General features: G+C 42.5%; 2 long non-coding RNA genes across 2 annotated transcripts; both read left to right on the top strand.

Annotated features, from left to right (window-relative positions):
* The first annotated feature begins 661 nt into the window (after positions 1 to 661).
* LOC112845309 (uncharacterized) lies at positions 662 to 4,358 on the top strand. The gene is made up of 3 exons (XR_003218117.1): positions 662 to 933; positions 2,719 to 2,806; positions 4,085 to 4,358. It is a non-coding gene; the product is annotated as an uncharacterized LOC112845309 (long non-coding RNA).
* Positions 4,359 to 12,080: 7,722 nt separating this feature from the next.
* Positions 12,081 to 13,107, top strand: LOC109198021 (uncharacterized). The gene is made up of 3 exons (XR_003218116.1): positions 12,081 to 12,422; positions 12,509 to 12,675; positions 12,900 to 13,107. It is a non-coding gene; the product is annotated as an uncharacterized LOC109198021 (long non-coding RNA).
* Positions 13,108 to 25,343: the final 12,236 nt, after the last annotated feature.

Here is a 25,343-nt window from a genome sequence, read left to right on the forward strand (position 1 = left end):
TGCTGGAGTTGTGCGTTCAGGTGCTGAGTGAGAGGGAAAACGAACTGCTGCCTATGGCTCATCGCTGCTGGCCAGCACTCCTGCAGAGACTCACAGCCGATGACCCATTAGCAGTCCTCAGAGCCTTCAGGGTAAGTAAAACAAACGTCTCTTTTCATTACGTGAGTCAAAATTATTCAAGTCGTCTTTAGTTTTTTTAAACTCTTAATAGTGAAAGAATCAAAGATTGTTCCCAACAACAGTCTTATTTCATTCAGAAATAGTTCTATTATTTTTTGGGGGGTTGTAATGTGAAGACTCTTTAAACTAACATTTCTTCTATCAGCACAGAAAAATCACTGTGGATGCCTTCTTAGAGGCTGCTTTTCAAACTGTCTCAGAGAATCACAAAGTAGGACTTTGGGATAAATGAAGCTGATAGTGTTTTGTGATCTTTGGTGCAAGTGTCAGCTGATTCAACTTGTGGGTGTAAATTAGGCTACTCGTCAGCTCCTGTCATCAGCTGGAATATTTTTAAATTTGTTATTCATATTTTATTGATGAGCTGACAAATACAGACACGTTAAGTCTGTAAACAGTTATTTATTCACTCAGAGCTGCTGCTGGGAAATTGTTTCATCAGCTTTTGGATATATACGCGTTTTGTAAATACTACAATTCATCCAGGAGTACACAACGGGAAGGTTTTATTGAATTTTGACAGCTTGCTGCTTTTGTACATTACATTTTTGTACATTACATGGGTGAAACATGAGGGGACTTTGTGAGGAGGAGGGTTTCTAAAGAGGTTCTGCCCAAGCTGAGCGCCTCTCTGGCACGGCAGGCTCCGATAAAGCGCCAAGGCTGGGCCTGTCTACACACACACCCTGGCCTACAAACTGCAGCTGGCTGTATTGCAGGGGCTGGGCTGACTGTGCCAGAGACTGGATCTGGGTGAGAGAATAGAGACACAGTGCTCACAAACAGCACAGTTTCACCAAGACACAACATGAGTGCATCATCCTGTAGAACTGTACCTGGGATCTGGCAATGATCAAAGCAGCCACAACATGGACAAATCAGAGCAAGACAACTATTCTTAGTTGACGCCTCACTTTATGGAGATTGGTGCAACATGAAGCCCATTTATGTAAAACCACATTGAAGATAGATGACCTCTTATCTTATCTTATCTTATCTTATCAAAGCCTATTTGATCACAGGGCTGTAACTTTCTTGTAGGAATAAACTTTATGATTCTTCTTAAATGAATGAGTTATAGTCAGCTTTCTTCCTGTGAGTGAGACAACAGCAATACAAGTTTGTGTCTGTACATTAGTACAGAGATGAAGATGTCTCTATGCTAAGGTTAACAATTAGGTTGTTAGCCTGATTTGACATTAAAGCTGTGTGTGGGGAGATGAGTCGTCAGAAAAAGCCAAAAAGTCAAAGAACTCATTGAAGCTCCTTCACCACCGGGTGGTGGTGAATGAAAATCAACCATTGGTATCACAGCATAAATCAGGGCATCTCTGTTTTATTATAAAAACCTTAAACTGTGAAACAGTTCGGCATCCTAAACACGTGACGGTGATGTTGTTGCTAAAAATGCCTCTTCACTGTGGCAGCTCTGTCATTAAACATATTTTAAACATGACTTTGATGATACGGACCACAGCCAGCTGTGCCAGCAGGATGCTGCTCAGGTCCAAACTGCACACACAGCTACGACTGCAAGCAGCTCTTCTTATACCCAACTGAGAAAAACGTGATTGTTCAATCAGCGAATGCAAAGCCATTTAATTGATAAGCTCAGAGAAGTTGTTGTTCTTATTTTTGTTTACTTTGTGCTCAAAATACGTCCATTAGCATGTTGAAAATATTCAATATTCACTCCCACTGAGGTTCATCGCTGACAGAGGAAAAGAGTCACAAAGGTGACAGAGCTGTCTGCAGCCTTTCCAGAGCCAGTGTTACATCTAACAGTGACAAGGACTGCAGTGTAAAGACAATTGTTTCATTTTGTAAGAAATCAGGTTGTTTGTGAAACTGTTCCTTTAACATAGCTTACGGCACTTTGTGTACAGCAAACTCTCTCATACAGTATAGTGTGCAGATAAACAGGCACGATACACGTTGTGTGTTTGAGATGCTCTTTGTGATTATTCTGTGAAGTGGGTTTCAGTATGTCTGTGGCTTCAGTTCACAGTGGTGGGACAAGGAAGGGTTTAAAAAGGAGATTAACCAGCAGTGGTATCTTTACCCCATATTATTCGGAACCAGGATCATATTTTTAAAGGATTTGTTCTTTTGGATATAAAAGCGTCATTATGTGCATGCACTGGACATAATCAGAAAAGAAGCATTCACAACTGTAACCATGTATGGAGCCAAGCCTGGAGCTGGACATGTAACGTGCCCCACTTTCCTCACATCCTGCTGCACCACTGCCTGCTGTTTCAGCCCATCCACCACCCCAGCATCCACCTGTATGCTCCTGGAGTTTTATGAGTAACATATTTGCAGGGAGTGATCCACCCGAAGACCAGGCACCGAGCTCAAACTGTATTCTGCTGCTGTGATTAATCCGTGAAATTAACTTGGCTTTGTTGCATTTTATTCGTTTTTATTTTCTTTTTCAAGTTGATTTCTGTTGTAATTTCTGGATAAAAGGTAAAAGTATTACAATTTTTATATGAATAAAATATAGTAAAAATGTCCTGTGTTTGGTTTTCTCAGCTGAAGCAGACCTAGATGCTGTTTGTGAAGCCTGTCTACCCTACCTGAGCTCCAGACAACCCATCAGACTGCAAGAAGCCTGTTTAAGGTAAGTCTTTATTAAGGACCGCTGTAGTAAGTAACTCAATCTTTCATTTAGTTACTAATGTGTGTGAGTGTTACACACAGACAGAATGCCATAAATTAAAACTGTGCCATCCAGTTGACATTGTATTGCCATGTTGGTCATTAATAGCCGCGTGACATGATTTATCAGTAAAATCTGAATTTAAATTGAATGCTTAACATCATATTTGGAGAGGTGCTGGGTGTTACACAACAAAATGTGACTTCAGGAGTCATTCATTGTCTCTGAACACTGAACATGAAACAAAGCACTGTGGCTATAGCTTTTGTTCCCTGAAGGAGAGGAACATGGGACCTGACAATTGAATACCTCAGGAATAATCAGGTTCCTGCATGTTCTGGGTAAAGACACCAGTATTCATGACTTTAACGTATATTACCTGTAATATAAGACTTTTAACCCTTTGCTGGAAACTTTAGTAAATCAGTTTGTGGGCCTGATTTAAATATCACCCTCACTCATTTTGTCCCTTGAGAAAGGAACTTCCAGAAATACGCAGATGTAGTTCAGCAGTGGTGGCTAAAACCAACAGGAGCAGTTAGGCTAACTTCAGGTTGCCACACCACAGAGCTAACTAGCAATAGCTAGCAATCCCAACTTGGCAAAAGTGTTCCTAGCCAGGTAAAGAGCATAAAAAGTGAGGAATGACTGTGATGATGAGTTTATATGTGGCATATCATCACAGGTCAGTTGCCTTACAGGCGTGAATAGAAGTGTCTTCAGGACACGTAGGGCCGTGATATCCCAATACTGTGTGTACGAATCTGAAAGGGAACTCATTTCACCTTTACACTGGCAGCTGATGCAAAATGTGTGCACTGTGAGAGCTACAGTAATGTAAAGGACAGATGGAAGCTGTGAATAAACAAAGTAAATGAATAAAAAAATAGCTCAGAATGCAGTATGCAAGCAGCCTTTATTAACTCACATCATTCTGAATTATTGATCTAAGTGTTTGGGTAGCAACATAGCAGCCACAAGTAAAAACACATGCTTTAATATACTTAAGTATTTTCCTGCTTGGAGGTGATTTAAAAAACAAACCTGAAGAGAAAGGCAGTGTTGAGTTAATGAGCTTATAGTTAAACTGTTGGTTCGCATGTTAAAGCCAGCAAAACTGGTTCAGTCTGTCACTTTGGATCATAGGAAGGTGTTTTCCATACAATAGATATTACATACAAAGCAAAACACAGCTCAGAGCTAATCCTATTCCTGTGTTTCTTTCCCTTTCCTGCACAGTGTGTTCCGACACTTAATCCAGGTGGATCCGGACACCTTCTGGTTTACTCTCAATGAGCTGCACTGCCGTCCTCTTACATCCCACACCACCCCGACCTCCTGCCGGTGCAGCTGAACGGCACGGGCAGGCCGAGAGACGAGTTCTCGGACAACGTGTTCAAACTGCTCAAGGAGGAGTTTGGCTCCGTTACTGAGACAGTTAACCAGCCAGTCAGCTAATGAGCTGCTGCTTGATGAAATTGACTCACCTCACAAACGGACGGCTTATTGAACCACGACTCCAACAGGTCAATTAGCTGAAAGAAATCTGTCAGCTGTGCCAAATAGTTGATCACCTAGCTCTGTGGAATCAAGAGCTACGCTGTCATTTACAAAATGTTACTTAGTCATCACCTTGATTATCTAACTTCCTAGCTTCTGCTAGCCCACAATTAGTACTTACTGTACATTAACATTAGGTTAAAATGGAGCGCTACTGAGTTATGTTTGATTAAAAAGAGAAAACAAAAACTACAGTATCTGATATTTTTGGCTCTTGCCTTATTTTCCCCAGGAGGGAATCACAGCAGATGAATCCAAACACATTTTTACATCATATGACCTTCTTGATGTAACCCTCTCATTTATCCAGGCTTTGGACCAGCAGTAAGAGTATATTAGCTTTGGAAGCCCTGGGGGTGGCTGTCTCCTCCACCAAGGAGTCATTAAAAAAAATACATGAAAATTGTATAAATATGGTTACAGCTGTTGATTGTTTGTTTTTTTTCTAAAGTACAAGAGCCGGCATTGCCACATAAAAGATTTCATTTTTGCTTGATGCAATGATCATGATGCAATGTGCAGAAAGTTAAAAGATTAAAGCTAATAAAACAAATTTCATTTGATTCAATTTTATATGTGTGCATGAACTAAGGTGTAAAGCCCTTTGGTCAGCTGTATCGCCTTCAAACCTGCTATAGAAGTGACATTGGACAATGGAGAAAGGATAAATTGAACTCATTCATAACCATTCATGGCCAGCTTGATCCAAGCGGTCCTCAGTAGCCATGACAACGAAGACCTCCCACAAATCCTGCTGGGTGCAACCAAAAGGGTTTGTTGCACACCCCGCAACCAAATATAATCCTATAAGGGTATTTACTCACTTTATGTCACTTCCACAATGTTATTATATATAGTTGTTGTATATAGTTGTTTATGTTCTAGTCGATGACGTCGTGTAGCTACTTCTAATGACTTTTAGGAAAGTCAATAGCGATTTTCCTTACTGAGAAGCTGGCAACACTGTTTCAAGCAGACACACATTGCCAGGGTTGTGGTTGGCACGGCTGACTGGGAAACGCCAGGTCGTTGATTGATATCATGCCTTGTATGGTGTCAGGAAGACACACACACACATGCTTAACCGTCACGTGGTTAAGTGAATTGTGTGTATCCTCTGTTGTCAATAAAAGAGTGAGGTGGACGCAGAGTTGTTGGAGTTGCTTGGACAGGCGAGTGGCAGCACTGCTCTCCGACGCTCCCCTTGCAAGTAAAACGTACTGAGGTGTCTGTGTGGTTGCTTTCAGTAACAGTTTCTGTTTACCAGCAGGGTTGACTTAAACCCAACAGAATCATTGTAAATTACTTCTGATGTTTAAGGAAATATCTACACAGGTATGCAGAAACCCACTTTTACTAACAATCACTTGTATAGGAATTTCTTTCACCTATGTGTTAATCACGTTATTGTAATGCCTTGGTGATTTTAGCATGTCTGACACTCATACTTAAGACAAATGGTAGGGGGTGTAGTAGGATGTTGGGGAAACAGGAACTCCAGAGGACCAGTCTTTTGTCTCTGCAAGGACTCTGGGAGGTAGCAAGGGAGTGTGAACCTTAAGGTGTGAAACAGCTGTGTACTGCCTTTTGTTCCTGGAGAAGGTATTTAACTGAGAGCCACACTACTCTCAGTGAGACTCTGCTGACCCTGCCCCGTGGTCATGTAGGCTCTCCATCAAGCTTGGTTGTCTGTTCTGTGTGTTTTGATTAAAGAATGTTAGCTATTGCTCACCGCTCATCTGCAGGCTTTATTTAAGTGGAAAACTTCCACAACAGAATGGCGCTGCGAGCAGGATGGTCCGTGTGGTCGCTGAACAACGGTTCCGTGGACGGGCTGATCACCCCTGAGGGAAAAAGGTACCTTTGTCCTACCGGCTGTTGAAGCAAAGGAAATGGAGGAGTCACGGAGCCGCGTGTTTCAGCAACCACCGAGACCATCGATTTTGAGGGGACTCCTGCTGATGGGTGAGTTGTAGCTAACTTGTATACAGTCATGGGGAGTTTTTTGTCTGGCCGAGGGGGGAACGCTGGCCGCCCCCGGAGTTCGAGTCTCCGGGAGGAAATCCTGGTGGTTTGAGGCCCCAGGCTTGTGTTGGGTACGGTCCATCACAAGGACATTGGCTCGAGTGCGCTGTTGGGGAGAAGCCGGCCCAGACCTGTGTTCGATCCAATTACGCCACAGGGACAGCGGTTCGGGTACACTGTCGGAGTCCATTTCTGCATACTATAGTGCGCAGAGTGGCGGTGTTCGTTGCTTGGTCCGTAGAAGGCAAGGGCCTCACGGGGGACGCCTTGTGTAGTAAAATGGGATCTAGATCCAGTAGAGCGGCAGACGTTCCACCAGGCGGCCAGGGACAAAACTCAATGTTTGACTGTATGGTAAGAACTGAGTAAATGTGTGGTGTGTAAGATTGCAGAGAATGGTTGTGTGGGAAAAGTTGATGTGTGTGTAAAAAAAAAAAAAAAAAACAAAAAACAGTGAAAAATGGGAACAAAAACAAGAAAAGGAAAAAAAAAAAAGAGAGGAGTGTAGAAATGTGTGTAAAAATTGTTTCCAACTAGCGGGAGAGGGTGGTACTGCAGGCCACCAGCTCCCCTAGGGTGGACACACAAGAATTTCGCAGACTTGTTGATGAAAATAAGCAAAAAGGAAAATAAGCAAAAATAGGAAGAGGGTTTGGTGATTTTCAGTGTAGAACAACTACAATCTTTCTGGGTTTTTAAGAAAGGGGACTTCATAACCAGAGAGGGGAGACGTGTTTCTTTAAGCAGTGATAAGAATGATCAAAATGTCTCAGTGTGTCACTTGCAGGTGAAGAACAGATCCTGATCAATTTTCCACGTGCAGCAGTCGGAAGAAAATTGTAGGTTAACATCATTTAGAAACACTCAAGCCAAGTTTTGGCTGAATTGTTTTACAGCTTAACTTCCATGTGTTTGTCACCCTGAGAACACAAGCTCCAAGAATCTCTCCCTGAAGACAAGAAATGCAGTTCCGGAACAACGAGATGGATATCAAGAGCTCACAGCAGGGTCCTGAGCAGTGAAGAAAAGTTGCAGCAGCAGCTGTGCAAGACAGCGACAGCAAGGAGAAAAATGGCATCATCATGACTGGATGGATGGATGTGCATTTCCAACGAGCTGCAACTTTACTGTGTGTGAATGGACCTTTGAAAAGACTGTCTGAGTTGGACATTTGCCACTTTTGGAGCAAAATGGCAAGATGAGACAGTGGAAAACACAGGACAAAGCTGAAAGACAACTGACTCTCACTGGACTGCTGCAAGGGAGGAGAGATGAGATGAGACCACAGTGGAAGGAGCAGGGGAGAACATGGAGAACATGGCTGTTTTAGTGTGGGAACTGAAATTTGGGTTTAGGAAACTGGGAAGAAAAACGACTGCCTTGCGTGGAGAATTGAAAAGTGTCTGGAGCACCGCAAAGAGGAGAGGTACACAAAAATTACACAAACAGAAAAATGCATTGATCCTACTAACACAAACACACATGCAATGAAGCTCATGAAGACCAAATAGCATTTTAAGCATGCATTGCTGTTACCATCATCTTGTCCGGTTCACTTAGTGGGTTAAGAAGTGATACATAGACTAGTGAACTAGTATTATTTTTGGGGAAGGATGATTGAATCATAGCAGGGGTGAACAGAGTGCTGCAGGGGGTCAGATGAGTCGAGACTAATAGATTATTGAGTTTGTTGTTTCTGATGTGTGGGGGAGGTCTTATCATGACACACATCTGGTTACATGGGGGGAAACAAAACTCATTATCTAATAGAATATTGCTGTTGTGTGAGGTGTGTGACTGGTGAATGAAAGTTTTGGGGATTTACTTGGCTGATGCATTTTCTTTGCATTTTCTTTTGGTACCACTTTGAAACTGCCAATTAGTTTTGTTTTGATCTATCATTCTAAGAGAGTATGCTTAGACAACTTCTAAAAAGAGGCCTTCATATTGTTTTGATTTTTAACAGTGCACTGAGATTTTTGTTTGGCAGTTTTCTCTTTTTCAAGCAGGCCTGCAATATCAGGATCGAAAGCGCTACACAACATGTTGAACAATCGCAAGTGAGTTTCTCCAAAAATTAGAATGGGAAAGCCACTTATTTGGGACAATCAGAAAACAAGTCCCTGCCAAAAAGGATTCGGCGAGGTAATCCAGTCTAAATTATTTTTTTCTTTTTTTGAAATGACGTCATTGCTGGCAGTAGAAACTTATTGCGTCACGAGGTTCTACTGTCAGCAAATAAAAAATGGGGGCTGACTGGACTGACAAAGCTTGACTGACTTGACACCAGTATGCAAGATTGCACCTCCACCTTGACCTGACAAAAGGGTGGATGTATGTATGTATGTTTCTTTTTACAGGAGCAGAAAGGTGACAGCAACAGGTTGCATGACCTTTGGGCCGTGCTGACTTAACCTTTTAACTGCCACTTTCTGTGTCTTTGTGAATTTACCAGCAGTGTGTTATTCATGACCTTGTATTGTTTACAGTGCAGAGGTCACTGTGAGAAAGTGTGCATACAGATGCGCTGCGCTAACATCTATTTTTCCACAGCAGAGGGCTAATCATATGATCCAATCACATGATTTACAGCAGGACACATCGCTGGCTAATGTTTTACCTTTTCTTAAGACAGGGCCTGGAGTGAAGCTACTTCAGGGGAGAATCCCTGGGAATCTTTAAGAGACAATGCATAACTTCATTGTGCATGTCTAATTGTGCTAAGCTGACATAGGGCAAAAGAGGGTTTTCCGTGGAAGCTTTCATTTTTAAATTGCAGGGACCGTGACATGAGAGATATGGAAGAAGAGACTGAAGTGCAGATCCAGACCACGACTGGGAGAGAACGCTTCAACAGGACCAGTGAGAAGCAGGGACCATCTGCAGGACAGCAGACAAACGACAGTGGGCTGCACCACTGGGCTTCCAAAGGATTGTCACGAGGAGATTTTGAACAGCAAAATCTTAAAATAAAATGAAAAGTTTCTACGTTGACGTTGAGGAAGACAACTAAGGTGTACGACGTGCTCTGCCTTAAATCTACAGCCACGTTGGAACGGAAATTGAGGGATGGAGAGAGCATGCCAAGCTCCAAAAGTGACAGCGCAAGGAAGATCAGCGTTGGAATTATGACTCTGTAAATGGCACAGACACCAGGAGCCATGATCGGGACATGGGAATGACCATCTAATGCTTTTTCACTTTGCCATGCAAAGTACTCTGACACTATGGAGAAGACCTTTCCTCTGTATAATTGTTGTTGCCATTTGCATGTGAGAGCTTAGATTGTGGGGAGGATTAAAGATGAACAAAGGGTGGTGGGAGAACAGTGAAGTGAGGATACACAGTGTGAAACTCCTTTAAGTGTACAATAATGTTGATGTGATGTACAGAATGTCAGGAAAGAAATTCTGGTTTTAATGTGATTCTTGATTTAAGAATCAAAGGGTGGGATTGTAATGGAATTTCTTTCACTTATGTATTATCACATTATGTTATTGTAATGCCTCGGTGCCACTGATTTTTAACATGTCTCACACCAATACTGTAAGACAAATGGTGGGGGTCTATTTAGGAAGTTGGGGGAAGCAGACAGCTCCACAGGAGGGAATCTTTTGTCTCTTCAAGGACTCTGGGAGGTAGCAAGGGAGTGTGAACCTTAAGGTGTGAAACAGCTGTACTGCCTTTTGTTCCTGGAGAAGGTATTTAACTGAGAGCCATGCTAGGCTCAGTGAGACTCTGCTGACCTGCCCCGTGGTCATGCAGGCTCTCCACAAGCTTGGTTTTCTGTTCTGTGTGTTTTGATTAAAGAATGTTAGCTACCGCTCACCGCTCATCTGCAGGCTTTATTTAATGGAAAACTTCCACAACACACTCCTGTATATTGTAATCTTAGATTGTGATTCTTTCTCCAACTTTATCAGGTCAGATGGATAATATATGAGTAGAAAAACCTTTCTACAAAGAATAAGCCATTCCAGATGAAAATAGCATAGCTCAGGTTTAAAATAAAAGAGATGTATAGCGGGTGGAGGAGTTGTGGAGAGCAGGAAAAAGAGAGACGCAACTTGGCGTCTCCCCGTCACCCAAGGCAGGGCCGTGGCAGCGAGTCCGTGAGGGAGTCGAACTCGGGACGCTCTGCACCAGAGCGCTCCGTCACACGTCTTACGCCAAGCGACCGGCCAGGGAGAACGTGAAAAAAAAGGACATTTATCTTCTGTTCTTCAACACTTGTTTTTTTGGGGCAGGGCGGGGCGGGGGTTCTCTAAATGAGCTATTAAGTTTCTTGTGCAATATTGTTGCACACAAATTACACATGGAAACCTAGCTAGTTTTCCATTGCCTTTCACAAAATGGGACTGCCAGTGTTGGACGGCTTACCAAGCCAAAGCCTTCCTGCTACCAGGAATCCCTGCTTGGAAACCTGCTGGCGGCGCCACTAGCTTTACACCACGCTCTTCAGCCTCAGCTTTTTGGCCTCTTTTCAGCACACCTACCTAGTCCCACTCATCAATGAAGGTAAATACAAGCAGGTCATTCTGAAAAACACACACAGCTTATCATCTTATCCTTCTACAACACCTAAAAGCACTCTGTTCATTTCTTCGCTAGATTAGCCGCTAGCATACACGCTGTGTTAGAGCTCTTCTATTAAAAATGGATGCTTCACTTAATGATGTGAACTTAGTTGACTTAGTTGTTTTTTTCTTGCATGAACAAGTAGAAGTGGCATTCAGTCTGACATAAATGTAGCCTAAAATGCTTTTCTCTCATCATCTGCTCAAACTAACAGATGTAGGTCTATTTCTTAGCACTTGGTGTTTATTACATTCCTAATGTTATTTTAAACTTGTTTCCTCGCCCTGAAGACATCTGGATCCTGGATGACAGTCTCCTGAGCACCACCTCTTCTGGTGAAGCACAGGACTTTGATATCCAGCTCCCTCCCGATTGGCAGGATTGGTTTAATCCTTTTGCTTCAGGTGATGCCCCATTCGTTATGCCATCTTTCGGCCATGCCAACGACCTACTCTTCCCTCGAGTCGTTGTCCCAGTCGGTTATCCATCAGCTGCTCCTTCTTCCCCTGCTCTCTTATCTACTCCCTCAGCTGCTTCCTCTCCTGCTCCATCACCTCCTCCCTCAGCTGCTCCTTCCTCCCCTGCTCTCTTATCTACTCCCTCAGCTGCTTCCTCTCCTGCTCCATCACCTCCTCCCTCAGCTGCTTCTTCTTCACCTGCTCTCTTATCTTCTCCCTCAGCTGCTTCCTCTGCTGATCCCACAGCTTCTCCTTCTCCTTCTCCTTCAACCTCAGCTCTCACCTCCTCAGCAAAGAGAAGCAGAGAAGACATCTGCACTGAAGAGGTAAGTGCAAAGAGGTGCAAGGTAAGTGACACATTCGATGCCCCTTCAACATCCTCAGGTTCTTTTGGAGTCAGACGTTTCTGGGAGAGGCCTTTTAGCCTTTCACTTGATGACAGTGACTCTGATTAGATTATGTTAGAACGTGTTTTTAAACTTTAAACGTTTAAGTTGGCCTTTGCGTCTTGCAGTGTTTGTAAGACACTTTCTTGCTTTGAGGACAGCTTCTTATAAATATCTTTTAATTTTTAATTAACTTTGTAATGTTTAAGTTAAGCCTTTGTGTTTTGTGATGTTTGTAAGACAGCTAACTAAGAATATCTGACTTTTAAAGAATATTAACTAACACGTGTGAAATGTATTGTTTTTTTTCTTAATATGTGACATTGCCTGTGTGACTGAAAGGTAGTTTTTTAGGTAGTGTTACTTCTATTTTTCTTAATATCACAGGTAACTATTTAAATGACTTACATATTTTTTCTCAAGCTCTAGCTCGACATGCAGGACAAAGGTAAGTCCGTACTTAATGTCAACACAAATATTTAGAAAAGTTTTAAAAATGATGTAGTGAACTGACTGTAGTCTCTTGTTTTTACATTAGGTATAGCCTGTGGCTGAGGGATCAGAGGTGAGGTAAAAACACATAACAGAAGAAAAGTAAATTGAACAACTCGGTGATCTGTGAATTCATGCTTTTCTTTTTGTCTTTTTGTCTTCAGGTGCTTTACACTTGTCCTCTCCCAGCATTCAGCACTTCAGACACTCAACGTCCAAGACGGAGCTAACAAAGAGAGATACTCCACCCAGAAGACAGCCTTACCCCAGCCCGATGAGAAGGATGGATGACCAAATGACAAACTGGAGAGTGGTGCTGTGTTCCAGCTATGTAAGTTATCACCTCACATTGGCTACAAACTGTCTTGAAGACTAAATCCTTCCAATAGCTGGTATAAATCATCGTCCTACAGTACTGTAGGTTTAAGTTTATTTATAGTTATTGTGTGTATATGTTGAGTTTAAAATTGCATTTTAACAACATGCTGCAGCTACCAACAATGGAAATGCTGTTTTGTGTTAAAATGATGTCTTTCGTGTGTTATTGCTTTGCAGGGAAGCTGAGAGTGGACAGAGCTGCACAGAGGACCAACGATCCACTCTCAGCACTTCATACCTGACTGGCCACAGCACCACCCCTCCTCCCCCAGGGTGAGGGGGGTCCTGACCCCGCCTGCACAGAGGGAGTTGTGAACATGCACTTCTGTGTCGGTGGGTTTAGGAGCCTCCTCACACACACACGGATGAAGCCTGTCACTGGAAGATGTCTCCATTGCATCAGCAGGACGTAAGCATTTGTACAATATTGCAGTTTGTGATGTTTTATACATGTTTTTATTGCTTCATTTCAAACTAGGAGATATAAAATAAACCAGTTTTCATAATATTTTCTGTGCATTTAGTTGTTTTCTTAATAAGTTATTCAGAACATCATTGCAACCTGTCAGCTTTTTATTGAGGATGTAGAAAGTTGCTGGTGGCCCGAGTGTGTACAGTGGGGTGTTGTGTTTGTCACATGGTGAAAGTGACCTCATGGGGAGCAAAAAGAACAACTGAACAATTTGGGGATTCACAGACTTTGGTAATCGTTAAAAAATGAAGAAAAATTGTTCTGTGTGAACAAGAAGCTCAAATATAAACCATCCTGACACACTGACACAAATGATCTGCTATCAGTGTTTTCATGAGCCTGGGTGAAGCTAATTTGCACGAGTTTAACCTCCCTGTCAAAAACTTGCATGACTCTGCAGTACTGTAGCTTTCTCCTGTTTATTTATTCATTTGCTTATTGTAGAAGATTAATACGTTCAACAACCGATTCTTACTTGGCCTGAATGTTTGAATGTTTGCAGTTTCAGGTCCTACTGATCAGTTTTAAGTACTGTAGAAAGTGAGCAGCAATTTAATCAAATCCTGGGATGAAATGGGACAAAAGGGTAATGTGACAGCCACATTAGTTCCCTTCCCTCGTTTAACAATGTGTAAGCAGACTGCTTTAACCTGCAATTTACTGCATGTTGTTAGGCTGCATGGTGCAACCACAGTCTGCTAACCACCCGTGGTGATCGAAGGTTTTGAGCTCTTGCTCGAGCTACTGATGAAGCTTTGTCAATGCTTGTTAAGTTTCCCAACCACATTTCATCCCGATGGTCCAAGGCTTACATCTTTATGCTCACAAACGTACTTCTGTAATTAATCAGTAACCAATCTATTACTTTAAGTTACAGTTTGAGGGGCATTAACGAGCATAAATTAGATTTAACTGGATTATGTGTTTAAGAGACACAGACCTTCATCTTTAAGAGGCTCTTCTTAAATGTCTGATCATGTTTGTGTTTGTCTGCAGCATCACTGCAGCAGAGAGGGTATAACACAAGGCCACAGTCATGTGGTATTCTGTCCTGCTATTAAGTGAATAAAATACTGAAAAAAACATCTAGACACTAAATACAGTCACTGGCCACTTCATTAGTTACACCTTGCCAGTACTGTTTTGGACCTTCTTTCACCTTCAGAACTGCCTTAATTCTTTGTGGCACAGATTCAACAAAGACCTGGAAAGATTCCTCGCAGATTTAGTTTCACATTGACATGATAGCATCACACAGTTGCTTCAGATTTGTCGGCTTTGCATCCATGTTGCAAATCTCCTGATCCACCACATACCAAAGATAATCTGCTGGATTGACATCCGTTATAAGATGAGTATACTGTGGTCATAAAACGATGGACATGGTCAGCAGCACAGCTCAGGGAGGTTGTACCTCTGGAGAGGCCTCTTCCTACACCTGAAGTTTTTACCAGTGAAAAGAACAGAGGTTTCCTCATACAGTGTTTCATCAACAGAGGAGAATTTGTTCCTCAGACTGTGCAAAAATTGCATTCATGGTTATCCTGCTGCGAGGGTGAGCTCTGAGATGGGCCCAAGCCATGCTTCCTCCTCAGCAGTCTTTATTTAACCTGATATGTCAAACCCAATTATTGTGGAAGACTCCTCTGACTCTGGAGAAGCAGTTCTGCTTCTTTCTTTTTTTTAATGAGCAGTAATGATACTTGTAATAAATGTAGCCTTTCTGCAGCTCTGGAGGCCTGGATTGCTGAATTGGACACTGGAAATCCCACCCTTGAAAACCCGTAGCTGGTCAGGCCCCTGTAGCCGGAGCAGTGGAAGGTGGCGTAGGCCTGCTAACTGTCTCCCAGCAGGTAATCCTGAGCAGACGGGAAAACATGATGGCTGGGTGACGGTCAGGAGGAAGCATAAACAGAAGCCCTGATGCGCCACCAACCTGTTCATGTGTCTAACTGTTTTCCCCACTCAGCGACACACCCGCCAGGGATCAACTCTGGTAATTGGTGATTCTTTTCTGAGACACGTGAAGACAGCAGCAACCATAGTCAATTGTCTTCCAGGGGCCAGAGCAGGCGACACTGAGGGAAATTTAAAACTGCTGGCTGACGGTAAACCTGAATTCAGTAAAAATATAATTCACATCAGCAATAATGACACCCGGTTACATCAATCAGAGGTCACTAAAATCAATATTGAATCAGTGTGTAACTTTGCAAACACAATGTCAGACTCTGTAGTCCCCTCCCCAATCAGACCAGGAGTGACATGTTTAGCTGCATGTTCTCCTTAAATTGCTGGCTGTCTGACTAGTGTCCAAGAAATGATGTGGGCTTGATAGATAATTGGGAAACTTTCTGGAGGAAACCTGGTCTGGTTGGGAGACAATCCCACTTTGGATGAAGCAGCTCTTATTTCTAGAAATCTGGCAAATTTATGAAATCCCTGAAACATGATTATCCAGCGTTGGGACATGTAAGCAGAGTTGCAGTCTCACACACCTCTGCAGCTTCTCTCCTACTGTTATCCCCTAAACCCCATCTCCATAGAGACTGTGTCAGCTCCCAAACAGACAAAAACTAACTAAAAACCAGCAAAAAAAAAAAAGACTTAAATGTAAAAAAATAAAATAAGAAAGAACAATACAGTATCCTCAACAGCACCAAAGAGTTATTACATGACTTAATAATGGATCAACAAATCGATTTACTCTGCCTTACTGAAATCTGGTTACAGCAGGATGATTATGTAAGTTTCAATGAATTAACACCCCTGAGTCATACTAACTATCAGAGCCTTTGAAGCACAGGCCGAGGAGGCGGTGTGGCAGCAATCTTCCACACCAGCTTATTAATTAAACAAAGATCAATACAGAGTTTAATTTATTTGAAAGCCTGATGTTTAGCCTTGTCCATCCCAGCTGGAAATTTAGATCAAAACTTTAAAAAGCCCCCCGTAAAGCTAGAACATCTTACTATTCATCACTGATTGAAGAAAGTAAGAACAACCCTAAGTTTCTCTTCAGCACTGCAGCCAGCTGACAAAGAGTCAGAGCACTGTTGAGCCAACGATTCTTTTAACTTTAACTAGTAATGACGTCATGAACTTCTTCACAAATAAAATTTTAACCATTAGAGAAAAAAAATGACTCATGATCATTTCACAGATGTAACATATCTGCAGCTACTTTGAGTATCATTGATATTGAGTCTTTTTCTCCAACTGATCTTTCTGAGTTATGGCTTATTGGCTTATTTGAAGAGTTTCAGCCAGTTTGTCCTAAAAAACACCTTGAAAAGACTTCAGTTAATCCAAAATGTTGCAGCAAGAGTACTGACAGGGACTAGAAAGAGAGAGGTGATGGCGATGGCGTTCATTTCGCTTTCCTTGAAGCTTGGTGCGAAATTCTGGCAGTAGACTGGAGCGAAGCAAAGAGTATGTAAAGGGACAATAAGAGGAAATGATGAAAGGAAGAAGAAAAATAAAAATGGTGGAAAAAAGGATCAGAGCCTAAATTCTAAAGCTGCAGCTTTGCATACTGGCAGCTCCAAGATCTCACTGACATGTAATCATAGACTGTATATAAACATAGGCCAGTGTGATGTTATTGATTTGTAGACTTTAATTTTGAACAATGGGCAACCTCTGGGTGCACTTCATCATGCTATTTATTAATCTCTGGCTCTCACAGCATGTCTTTTGTTCTGTCTTCCTTCTCTCAACTGGTCCCAGCAGATGGCTGCCCCTCCCTGAGCCTGGTTCTGCTGGAGGTTTCTTTCTGTTAAAAGGGAGTTTTTCCTTCCACTGTTGCCAAAGTGGTTGCTCATAAGGGGTCATATGATTGTTGGGTTTTTCTCTGTATGTATTTGTAGAATGCACTCCACACACACACGGCTCGATACAGCGAGATGTTACGTTTATTTCTGACTTTTTTTGTGACAGTTCAGTCTAGACAGCACCCGTCTCAGCTTTTTACAGCCCTCCTCTCCTCTCCCGTCTCACTAAAAAGGGGGAAAGAAGACTGTCATCAGACCAAACGCCACCAGCTGTTTTCTCACCTGCCTCCCCAGCACCACTCCTCCCCTGCAGCCGAACCACGGACCACACCTCCGCCACAGTATTGTTGTAGGTCTACCTTACAATATAAAGCACCTTGAGGCGATTGTTGTTGTGATTTGGCGCTGTATAAATAAATTGAATTGAATTGTGTCAAGTCCATGATTCTGTTCCCACATTCAGTTATTTCCTGTTTTATTCTGGTAGCCCGTGTCTCCTGTGTCTAGTGTTTAATTACACCTCAGCATTTTTTGTTATCGGATTTAGTTCAGCTGTGTGTTTTTCCTCAGCTGTCTCCACTCTGCCTACATGTATTTAACCCCTCATTGCTGTTTTGTCCTGTTCTCCTGGAGTCCTGCTTCAGTCTGTTTTGTTTCTGTCCTGCTCTGATGTTGTTTTGTTTACTGATGGCCAAATAAAGCTTTCTGAAGCTTTTACTGAAAAAGGTTCATTACTTGAAACTTTTCAACACAGTTGTCTTTGGTGACATCTGGTGGCCTGAAATATGAAGAGCAGGTTGAATCACAACTTAAACTGCTTCATTATGATCGCTCACTCTACAGAGCCCTGTTGCCAGTTTCTGTTTAATATCATGTGACGGTGCTGTGTGATATCGTTCTACCACTGTGGTGCTTTGAACAGGTCTATTTGATTAATAACTAGTTTTGATGAATAAACATTCCTTGTTTAAACATGTGTCATGGTGTGGTCTCTCTTTGCTTGTGACTTCTTGACGTTTGTAAACATTTAGTGAACTTTATGAGTTTATTTCTTGCCTTCTGTGTCCTGCATCTGAGTCCACACTCTACCTGCCACACAGCAGACCACGACGGCTGTAACTAGAGAGCGGTCGAGGAATCTGGCTGTTTATTTGAAGCAGCTACTGCAGTCCATGGAAACTGGTACAGTTAGCAAAGTGGGATCAGTGTGATTTAGAGGAGTGAAATCATTGAACAAAGTGAGGAAGCTGATCCACTTTGACTTCTGTTGTGGAAGTTTTCCACTTAAATAAAGCCTGCAGATGAGCGGTAGCTAACATTCTTTAATCAAAGCACACACAGAACATGCAACCAAGCTTGATGGAGAGCCTACATGACCATGGGGCAGGGTCAGCAGAGTCTCACTGAGCCTAGCATGGCTCTCAGTTAAATACCTTCCACAGGAACAAAAGGCAGTACACAGCTGTTTCACACCTTAGGTTCACACTCCCTTGCTACCTCCCAGAGTCCTCGAAGAGACAAAAGACTCTCCCTCCTGTGGAGTTGTCTGCTTCCCCCAACTTCCTAAATAGACCCCACCATTTGTCTTACAGTATGAGTGTCAGACATGTTAAAATCACCAAGGCATTACAATAACGTGATTAATACATAAGTGAAAGAAATTCCATTACAATCCCACCTTTGATTCTTAAATCAAGAATCACATTAATACCAGAATTCTTTCCTGACATTCTGTATATCACATCAACATATTGTACACTTAAAGGAGTTTCACACTGTGTTCCTCACTCACTGTTCTCCACCACCCTTTGTTCATCTTTAATCCTCCCCACAATCTAAGCTCTCACATGCAAATGGCAACAACAATTATACAGAGGAAAGGTCTTCTCCATAGTGTCAGAGTACTTTGCATGGCAAAGTGAACATCCTTAGGTGGTCATTCCCAGTCACAGTCATGGCTCCTGGTGTCTGTGCCATTTACAGAGTCATAATTCCAACGTTTGTCTCCCTCTGTGCTGTCACTTTTTGAGCTTGGCATGCTCTCTTCATCCCTCGATTTCTGTTCCAACGCGGGTGTAGATTTAAGGCAGAGCACGTCGTACACCTTAGTTGTCTTCCTCACGTCAACGTAGAAACTTTTCATTTTATTTTAAGATTTTGCTGTTCAAATCTCCTCGTGACAATCCTTTGGAAGCCCAGTGGTGCAGCCCACTGTCGTTTGTCTGCTGTCCTGCAGATGGTCCCTGCTTCTCACTGGTCCTGGTGAAGCATTCTCTCCTGGTCATGGTCTGTATCTGCACCTCAGTCAATCCTTCCATATCTCTCATGTCACGGTCCCTGAAATTTAAAAATGAAGCTTCCACGGAAAACCCTCTTTGCCCTATGTCAGCTTAGCACAATTAGACATGCACAATGAAGTTGTGCATTGTCTCTTAAAATTCACAGGGCTTCTCCCCTGGAGTAGTTTCACTCCAGGCCCTGTCATAATGAAAAAAAAAAAACATTAGCCAGTGGTGTGTCCTGCTGTAAATCATGTGATTAGATCCCACGATTAACCCTTTGCTGTGGAAAAATAGATGTTATGCACACTTTCTCACAGTGACCTCTGCACTGCAAACAATACAAGGTCATGAATAACACACCGCTGGTAAATTCAAAGACATAGAAAGTGGCAATTAAAAGGTTAATCAGCACGGCCTAAAAGCCCATGCAACCTGTTGCTGTCATCTTTCTGCTCCTGTAAAAGAAACATACATACATACATCCACCCTTTTGTCAGGTCAAGGTTTTGTCAGTCCAGTCAGTCCCCATTTTTATTTGCTGACAGTAGAACCTCGTGACGCAATAAGTTTCTACTGCCAGCAATGACGTCATTTCAAAAAGAAAAAAAGAATTTAGACTGGATTACCTCGCTGAATCCTTTTTGGCAGGGACTTGTTTTCTGGTTGTCCCAAATAAGTGGCTTTCTCCCGAGCCCATTTTAATTTTTTGGAGAAACTCACTTGCGATTGTTCAACATGTTGTGTAGCGCTTTCGATCCCGATCTTGCAGGCCTGCTTCAAAAGAGAAAATTGCCAAACAAAAATCTCAGTGCACTGTTAAAAATCAGGCTCTTTTTAGAAGTTGTCTAAGCATGCTCTTAGAATGATAGATCAAAACAAAACTGATGGCAGTTTCAAAGTGGTACCAAAGGAAAATGCAAATCCCCAAAACTTTCATCCACCAGTCACACACCTCACACAACAACATTCTATTAGATAATGAGTTTTGTTTTCCCCCATGTACCAGATGTGTGCCATGATAAGACCTCCCCCACACATCAGAAACAAGAAACTCAAGAATCTATTAGTCCCACTCATCTGACCCCCCTGCAGCATTCTGTTCACCCTTGCAATAATTCAATCATCCTTCCCCCAAAATAATACTAGTTCACTAGTCTATGTATCACTTCTTAACCCACTAAGTGAACCGGACAAGATGATGGTAACAGCAATGCATGCTTAAAATACTATTTGGTCTTCATGAGCTCATTGCATGTGTGTTTGTGTTAGTAGATCAATGCATTTTTCTGTTTGTGTAATTTTTGTGTACCTCTCCTCTTTGCGGTGCTCCAGACACTTTTCAATTCTCCACGCAAGGCAGTCGTTTTTCTTCCCAGTTTCCTAAACCCAAATTTCATTCCCACACTAAAACAGCCATGTTCTCCCTGCTCCTTCCACTGTGGTCTCATCTCATCTCTCCCCCTTGCAGCAGTCCAGTGAGAGTCAGTTGTCTTTCAGCTTTGTCCTGTGTTTTCCACTGTCTCATCTTGCCATTTTGTTCCAAAAGTGGCAAATGTCCAACTCAGTCAAGTCTTTCAAAGGTCCATTCACACACAGTGAAGTTGCAGCTCGTTCTAAATGCACATCCATCCATCCAGTCATGATGATGCCATTTTTCTCCTTGCTGTCGCTGTCTTGCACAGCTGCTGCTGCTGCTGGACCTTCACTGCTCAGGACACTGCTGTGAGCTCTTGATATCCATCTCGTTGTTCTGGAACTGCATTTCTTGTCTTCAGGGAGAGATTCTTGGAGCTTGTTTTCTCAGGGTGACAAACACATGGAAGTTAAGCTGTAAAACAATTCAGCCAAAACTTGGCTTGAGTGTTTCTAATGATGTTAACCTATAATATCTTCCGACTGCTGCACGTGGAAAATTGATCCGGGTCTGTTCCTCACCTGCAAGTGACACACTGAGACATTTTGATCATTGTTCTCATTGCTTAAAGAAACACGTCTCCCCTCTCTGGTTCTGAAGTCCCCTTTCTTAAAAACCCAGAGAGATTGTAGTTGTTCTACATGAAAATCACCAAACCCTCTTCCTATTTTTTTACTTATTTTCATCAACAATTCTGCTAAAAAGAAATTTTTTGTGTGTCCACACTAGGGAGCTGGTGGTCTGCAGGACCACCACCTTCCGCTAGTTGGAGACGAGACGACTTTTACACTCCTCTTTTTTCTTTTCTTGTTTTTTGTTCCCCATTTCAACATTTGAACCCAATTTTCACTGTTTTTTTTTTTTTTTTTTACACACACATCAACTTTTCCCACACAACCATTCTGCAATCTTACACACCACACATTACTCAGTTCTTACCATACAGTCACACATTGAGTTTTGTCCCTGGCCACCTGGTGAAACGTCTGCCGCTCTACTGGATCTAGATCCCATTTTACTACACGAGGCGTCCCCCGTGAGGCCCTGCCTTCTACGGACCAAGGAACGAACACCACCACTCCGTGCACTATAGTATGCAGAAATGGACTCCGACAGCGTACCCGAACCGCTGTCCCTGTGCGTACTTGGATCGAACACAGTCTGGGCCGGCTTCTCCCCAACAGCGCGCTCGAGCCAATGTCCTTGTGATGGACCGTACCCACACAAGCCTGGGCCTCAAACCACCAGATTTCCTCCGAGACTCGAACTCCGGGGCAACCAGCGTACTATTCAAAGAGGAATAGCAGATCACATGCGCTCACAGTGATCTGCACTGCCACAGTCCCTCACCTGCATCTTTGCCATCAATGTTGAACTTCACTGGCAGAGAGCTGGCACTCCAGTGGTTTAAGCCGGATCCACTTGCACGCACCTTGCTGGCATCATGGGTGGGCAGCACCTTCACCTTGTAAGGGTGGACAAAAGGGAAGAGAAGACAACACGCTCACAAATGAAAGGAGCCTCATTTACAGAACCCAGTAAACCACACAAGACTTTTCCATTTTAAAGCTGGCCAGAGTGCAACACTGTAACATGTAACACCTAGAAGGTTAGATGGTTGCAGTACTTTGCTCATTTGGATCAAAAGTTTGGGGGAAAATCTTTCATTAAATCAATGATTGTAATGCTCTTGCTTCCGTTGTGTAGTTAACCATCTATCATTTAGATGTTTCATTAGCAGCCTGATGAAATTAGCTGTGTCGTTAGCCACTTCACCATCCAAACAGAGACCATCTAAGGTGAATTATGCAGATCACTAGCACAGTACACAGATTACCACTTCTTATTCCAGCCAGACTTGTTTTACTTCATTCTAATCATGCAGGAACAACAAGATTTATTCCTACTGGCTTTTTAAAAGTGCTTCTTCTATTCTAGAAAAACAAAACATGTTATCACAGGCTTTTGTTTTTTTCAATGACATCTTGGCTGTGTCAGTTGCAGGCAAACATTTATCATAATGGTTAGATATTAGGAAATAGCTTAAAATTAGTGCATATTTAACTGTTACACTGCCTTGATGTACCTGCATGGGATCTCCTCATCAGCATATGACTGTACCTGGATGATGATATGTGAGGAGCTTGAACTTGATTCGCTAAAGAAACTAGCTAGCTTAGCGCACATGTCTTGTGGCAAGATATATGCACCTAAATGATTAAGTCATTGGCTGTTCTGCCAAATTGCCACCAACCTGCAACTTGTGAGCTGACTGTTTCGGGATTTTGTGTTTACACAACAAAAAAAAAGAAAAGATCTACAGATTCAGGCATTTCCTTACCTGTGTATCGCGTAGAATGACGTCACTGACAATGGTTTAAGATGAAAACAAACTTCTCAAACAAAAAAAAATTTAAAAAAACAAAAAAGAAGAAGTGAGTCGGCGTGTCATCTTACCGAGCACCATACATGTTTGCCTCACATTAAAATTATTATTTCCTTTTCAAAAATAATTCGTGTTCAGAGAGTCAAATATACCACATTTGCACTAATTCCACGGCCTGGCAGGTGGCGCAGAGCACTTGTCGCCGGCCCCTGGCACCTTGAAGTACAGACGGCGATGGTTCGAGTCTCACTCATGCCGAGTCCTGTCTAGAGCTTCGGTTGCTAGGGGGATTCCCGGTCTGCGCCGGGAATCCCGACTTTTTTTGCCTTTTCTGTTTTCTTTTTTGTGGTGTTGGGCCTTTATTACAAGCTGGGACTATCTCCGTTGTCATGGCTACAACAACAACGCCAGCTTGGGGGAGACCGGAACCCGATAAGCACAGACTCATTCATCCTTTATCCACTTTCTTTTCACTGCTGCTGCTGCTGCTGCTGCTGTGGGAAACGCTGGACTTGTGTGGCTATGCATTTTTGCCTTGTTGGACCAGTCTTGAATTTTAACACATTTGATAGTGAACTGGATGTTTAGTGACCAGAGCTGGGATAATCTGGACACAATCTGCAGCCTGCATCTCCAAATCACAAATGGCTTTAGATCTGATCTAAGATCTAGCAGACAGGCATGCATGTCTCAGGGTGATTACACACTAACACATGTGATTAATCACACACATTTGTATACATTTTATTCACAAGATTTTAAAAAACAAACAAACAAAAAAACCAAACTCAGGAGGGGAGAGCCTGAAACCATTTACCGAAGTCACATTAGCAGCAGTGTTCAGCCTAAAAAATACACAGTTACAAGTCGTGCATTTGAGTCATGCAGCCATATTATTCTTAATTTATTCAATTATTTTCGAGACACTGTTAGTTGTTAGAAGCCAGTGTTTAATGATAGGACATATATGAAAGTAATGAGACAAAAACACAGATAGAATCGCAGAAGCTGTTTCTCTCCCGTTAGGCTATAGGCCCAGTTACCTTTGACTTTTCTGTGGTCAGTAGCCCTTCATGTCATATTCTGTCTCTATGTACAATATAGCATTACTAATACAATAACCTGTACGTCAATGAACTTCATTGTGTAATTGATGGCAGTTCTGAAAGTACTAGTCACTTAAAGGTTAAATTTCACATCTCAATTCTCATCTTTGAGTAACTAGAACTCCGAGCTATGAAATAAATGTAGTGAGGTTAAAGTATCAAATCAAAGTATCAAATTCTCTGTTATACTTGACATTTATTTTCTAAAAAAACACTTTGCTCTGCTGCCAAAATAATTTCCTCCTATAAAGGAGCAAAGTGAGTGTTAAGTGTCGTTAGCTGTGGTACTTTATCTCTTCTATGATGTTGCTGCAGGCTCTGGTGGAGGCCCAACCAGCCTCATGGTTTCTGATGAGACTGCCGTCAGCATGGTGATCAGTTGGGTACCTCCCAATGCTCATGTCCTCCAGTATCACGTGTCCTACACAGCATTGACTGGAGCTGATAGCCAGGATCACACTGCGAGTGGGTCGTAGTCATCACATCTTCACCTCTTCTGGGCTTCAGCCGGCTGTCATGTGTCAGAATTCCAGAAATTCCATAAGTCCCAAAACTTGAAATGAGTTCTGACTGTGTTGGGATGATAGTGTTGTTTGTTGTCTGCAGGTGCTGGTCCCTGGTGGAGAGAAGCAGGTGATGCTGGAGTCACTGCAGCCAGATGCACGTTACAGCATCTTGGTCACCGCTGAGTACCACAACAGAGAAGGAGGCAGCGGTTCAGCTCAGGGCAAAAGTGGTGAGTCAAACAAGGGAAAGATGCCAAGACAGCTCAAGTGCAACTTCCAGTTAAGACCGACAGGCTTACATGCAAAAAGTGCAAATGTCCCATTACTTTACCCTTACAGGAGGATATGCATACTTGAAGGTTTCCACATAATAGAAACATCAAGGTTTGTGGGCAGTATTGTTTCTACACACTGCACTACACGTACAGTCATTTTGGTCCAGAGACACAGATTCCTTTCTCTCAGACCACTCCAGTATCTGTGTGTCATGGAGACCAGTATCTGCCGTTGATGGATATCCTATTGTAATCCAGGATGTAAAAGGTATTCTGTAATCACGTCTACAGTGATGTGAAAAGGTGTTTGCCCCCTTCCTGGTTTCCTAGTGTTTGCATATATCACACTTACATGTTTCAGATCATCATCCCTACAGTACTGTAGGTTTAAGTTTATTTATAGTTAT

This window comes from Oreochromis niloticus, unplaced genomic scaffold, assembly GCF_001858045.2.
Source record: "Oreochromis niloticus isolate F11D_XX unplaced genomic scaffold, O_niloticus_UMD_NMBU tig00006647_pilon, whole genome shotgun sequence".
Lineage (NCBI taxonomy): Eukaryota > Metazoa > Chordata > Actinopteri > Cichliformes > Cichlidae > Oreochromis > Oreochromis niloticus.